Source organism: Gymnogyps californianus, unplaced genomic scaffold, assembly GCF_018139145.2.
Source record: "Gymnogyps californianus isolate 813 unplaced genomic scaffold, ASM1813914v2 HiC_scaffold_311, whole genome shotgun sequence".
NCBI lineage: Eukaryota > Metazoa > Chordata > Aves > Accipitriformes > Cathartidae > Gymnogyps > Gymnogyps californianus.
The window spans coordinates 4,430-9,190 of NW_026114193.1; the positions used below are offsets into that span (position 1 = coordinate 4,430).

General features: G+C 55.6%; 1 long non-coding RNA gene across 1 annotated transcript; it reads left to right on the plus strand.

Annotated features, from left to right (window-relative positions):
• The first annotated feature begins 603 nt into the window (after nt 1-603).
• LOC127028342 (uncharacterized) lies at nt 604-1,573 on the plus strand. Its single transcript, XR_007767997.1, has 3 exons — nt 604-672; nt 1,001-1,126; nt 1,517-1,573. It is a non-coding gene; the product is annotated as an uncharacterized LOC127028342 (long non-coding RNA).
• The last annotated feature ends 3,188 nt before the right edge of the window (nt 1,574-4,761 follow it).

A 4,761-nucleotide genomic window follows, 5' to 3' on the forward strand; every position in this document is an offset into this window, starting at 1 on the left:
TGTGCTGCCACCAATTGCGGGGGACTCTGCAAAGAAGGGCAGAGACGTCAAGGGGAAGGAAGCTCCTGAAGCCAGACTGCCTGCCCTCGACAGGCAGGGGAAATATGTCCCGGTAGGTGATACAGACTTGCGTAATGATGGTGTCCTATGTCCGTGCAGGAAGGCTGCATCTGCTCTGCGGATAGGGAGGCTGAAAGGATCCCTTTGGATGTGTTTGTTCTGGGACTTTTTGCGGCTCCTCCTTTCAGTCTTGCGAATGACTTCATCATTCTCCACTGTGCTTGCCAGGGGTCATTCCATGAACTGAATCTCCTTTATGTCTAGGTTTCTATAGGAAGTAGAGGGTTCACTGCCAAGCACTTTGGGGTAGAGAGGAGGAAACCAAACTGTCCATTGGCTTCATTGGCTGAGGGACGAAGCCCTTGATGTTGCCTTGGCTGGAGAAAGACAGAAATGACTGCGATGCCTCCTCTTTGTTTGCCTCGCACAACAGCTGCCCCCAGTGGCAAAGCACCGGAGCCCAGAGAAAGATGCTGCCTTCCATCCCGGAGCATTGGAAAGGAGGAGAAAGAAGACTCTGGTCCCTCTGGCAGGAGCGAGAGCTTCTCTCTCCCTTCAGGAAGCAGAGAAGACGAGCACACCGGCCCCTTGGCGGGGGAGACCACGGCCAGAGTAAGTGCGTGGCAGCACCCAGCAAGGCCAGGGAGAGTCGAGCAGATGGGACCACCACACTACGGGGTCAAGGAAGCCGAGCCCTGAGCCCTGAGGGATACTGCGCCTTGGATTTCCCCTGACTCGGGCATGCCCTGGGATAGCCCCTGGTGCCCCGTGTCTCTGGGCAGCCCCCAGCACGTGCCTGAAGCTCGTCCCGCATTGAAGGGGGCGGTGGGGGCCAAAGGGAACGTGGGTGCAGGGGTAGGAGCGGGCAGGGGCAGGCAGGGGCTGGGGCAGGCAGGGTCTCAGCCAGGGTGCAAGAGGGAATTTGTCCCTGCCGTTGCAGCGTCCGGCCACCACGAGCAAGACAGGTCCTCACAAATCTGGAGCCATACAGAGCCCGCCAGGAGGCATGGAAGAAGGCCGTGGAGGTCAACAGGTTGCAGGCAACGGCCCCAAAGCAATTCCCCTGGTAAATATCTCCAAGCAGAGGAGGCATTTTCCTGCGGCGGCACGTTCCTGCCTTGCCCGGGCAGCAGCACCCGGGAAGGACTGTCTGTCCTGACAGCTGGGTGGCAGGAGAGCAGCGGGGTCCTGAGGCTGTGCCCCTGAGTCAGACCTGCCTCCCAGCCCCAGGGAGATGTCCACAGGCAGAACAGGGGCAGAGGGGGACGCGGATGGGTTTCTCTGGGGTTTGGCCTGTCCTCTCCCAGGTCTCAGCCCCGGGCTGATGGGCCTGGCTCTGCAGGGCAGGGGATGTCTCGGAGACCACAGAAAGCCTCCAAGACCAGACCTGGTGGGCAGGAGGTCTCTGCCCTCCCCTCTGTACATCCAGCTGAACACCTTTTGGTTTCTCCTTCAGCTTTGTGAAGAAGATGGAGCTCTGAGACCCCAATAAAAAGCAGGAGGACAGTGCAGCACTGTGTGGGATGTGAGCACAGTGCTGCCTCCCCTGCAGCAGCAGAGCCCTTAGCAGGCCGGGGCCTTTCCAAGCACTGTATTCCTCCTGGAGATGCCAAATAAAGACGCCGGGGGCCTGCTCCCAGCTGGAGTCACCAACCTGTGCCTGGCAGGACATTCCTTGGCAGGGCTTTGGAAAGGATGGTCTGTTAACGATCCCGTGTGCTGGCCCATCCTCATGCAGACGCCACCTGCGTGCACAGTGCCGTCCGTCCCCAGTACCCCTCAGAGTGACCGTGCACACGCAGCTCAGCCCAGTCTTGCCCAATGTGGGAGGTGAGCAGCTCAGGCGGGAGGAGAGGAGATGCGGGTGTGCAGGAAGGGGAGAGGAGGGGAGGGCAGTGCCCAGCAAGGTGGAGGGAGGGCATCTGAGCTGACAGGGATGGGCATCAAGGGTGTCTCAGCTTGCCTGGAGGGAAAGAAGGGACTCTGAGCCTCCAAGGAGGAGAAGGCAAGAGACCTGGAAGCTGCGGATGGGACTGAAGGGCATGTGCACAGAATCACAGATTGCTTGAGGTCGGAAGGGAGCTCTGTAGGTCATCTTGTCCGCCCCCCCCACTCGCGCAGGGCCACCCAGAGCCGGTTTCTCAGGACCATGTCCAGATGGCATCTGAATATCTCCAAAGATGGAGACTCCACAACCTCCCTTGGCAACCTGTTCCAGTTTGTCCCAGCTGAGAGGTTTTGGTCTTGGTGTGCAGACACTTAGAGAGGTCAATACCTGGTTGGGTATCGGGCTCAGAGGTGGTGGGTAATGGGTCGTATCTGCCTGGAGGCTGGTGCCCTGGGTCTCCCAGGGCCTGCCCTGGGGCCTGTCCTTTCTAACACCTCTGTTGGTAACCAGGGGAGGTGACGAAGCACCCACCATGTGTCTCTGCTCCCAAGGAGACCGCAGCTCTGCCCCTCTGCACAGACTTGTTCCCCTTTTGGAGATCGCTGAAAATGCCCACAGATGAGCAGGGTCCCTGGCCAGGCTGGGGTCATTTCAGGGTCCTGGTCACCCCACAGAGAAGGCCACAAAACCTATTTAACCACATACAACCCCAGTCCGCTTGAAACTGAGACCTTGAAGCTTCTTGAAACTAAGACAGTGAGTATCAGGTACGCGTTAATACAAGCAGCGCTGGTACTTCCTGTGGCAAGCATTTGGATGCTGGTCCAGTTCCTCTCTGTCACCCTAGAGATTGTTTCTGGCACCAGAATCTCAAGAGCTGCAGATGTCCCCTGGGCTCGTGTGGACGTGGAACCACCAGCAGTCCCTGACAGCAGGAAATTTGCCTGAGCCTTTCCGTATGCTTGGACACTGAGGGGCTACAGGGGTGGCTCCTGTCAGAAGCTGCTAGAAGCTTCCCCAGCTCCAAATCACACCCGCCTCTGGCCAAGGCTGAGCCAATCAGCGATGGCGGTAGCGCCTCTGTGATAACATATTTAAGAAGACTTATATTTAAGAAGACATATTTAAGACAAGACTGTTGAAAAAAAGACCTGCAGTGGAGAGAGGAGTGGGATGTGAGAGAAACAACCATGCAGACCCCAAAGTCAGTGAAGAAGGAGAGGCAGGAGGTGCGCCAGAGCAGAGATTCCCCTGCAGCCCATGGTGAGATGGCAGGCTGTCTCCCTGCAGCCCATGGAGGTTAACGGTGGAGCAGAGATTGCCCTGCAGCCCCGTGGAGGACCCCACGCTGCAGCAGGTGGCTGGGCCTGGAGAAGGCCGTGACTCCGTGGGAAAGCCCATGCTGGAGCAGTTCGTGGAGGACTGTAGCCCGTGCAAAGGACTTGCATTGGAGAAGCTCCTGTAGGGCTGACCCCCGTGGGAGGGACCCCACACTGGGGCGGGGGAATAGTGTGAGGAGTCCTCCCCCCGAGGAGGCAGGAGCGGCAGAAACGATGTGTGATGAACTGACCGCAACCCCCATTCCCGTCCCCCTGCGCTGCTGTCGGGGAAGGAGGTAGAGGAATCGGGAGCAAAGCTGAGCCCAGGAAGAAGGGAGGGGTGGTGGGAAGGTGTGTTTTTAAGATATGTTCTGTTTCTCATTATCCTACTCTGATTTGATTGGTAACAAATTAAATTGTTTTTTTTTTTTTCCCCAAAATCGAGTCTGTTTTGCCTGTGACCATAAGTGGTGAGTCATCCCTCCCTGTCCTTGTCTCGACCCACGAGCTTTTTGTTGTATTTTCTCCTCCCCATCCTGCCGGGGGGTGAGGAGTGAGCGGGCGGCTGCGTGGTGCTTTGTTGCCAGCTGGGCTTAAACCACTACAGATACAAAACCTGTGGGGGGGAAATGGACAGAAGCTGTTTGTCATGACAAAAACCTATTTAGGAAGGGATGAACCACAACAAGCCACCTGCCTGAAGAGATGCTACAAACCAAATGCATGGAGCCAGTGCAACATGAGTTTATCCTGAGTTTTTGTGGTGCACAGCAGGCTCTGCTGTGGAATTACATTTCAGCAGTAGCACTGAATGAGGTCCTGGCCTCACTTCATGGTACAATACTTTTCAGACACAGAGGAGCTTAGACCTAGACTCACTTCTCCCTCTGAGAATTTCTCTACAAGACCGAAGAATAATTATCCATGTAATTTCTTATTACCTTTCTAAAGGGTATTCCTGAATCCTTCCTGGTGTGCCCTGGGTTATTATCTATTCTTTACAGGACAGACTTCAAAGAAGATCACTGTTCTATTTTGACAGTCTCTGCACCAGTACAGATATGAGGTATGGATTTATTTGCCCCCCCACACCTTTTGAGGTTTCAAGGTACTCCATGTGTCCCCCAAGTCTGGCAGATAAAACACAGACTTGTGGGACACTCACAGCCTTCTCAAAAGGCCCCAAGAATCCAGGCAGAAGATCTGGAGAGTCTCATATGGCTGTAGAGAGCTTGGTTTGGGCTGCTAGGTCAAGTATCATTGCCTAAAGAGGTCTTATTGCCAAAGCCTGCAAAATTATGCAAGATGAACCCTGGAAGAAAATTAACGGTTCGAATTCCTGATCAGAGGTATGGAACACCTCTCCTATGGCAGCTGGAACACCTGCTCCCAGCTGGAGTCACCAACCTGTGCCTGGCAGGACATTCCTTGGCAGGGCTTTGGAAAGGATGGTCTGTTAACAATCCCGTGTGCTGGATTGTGATGGCGTCATGC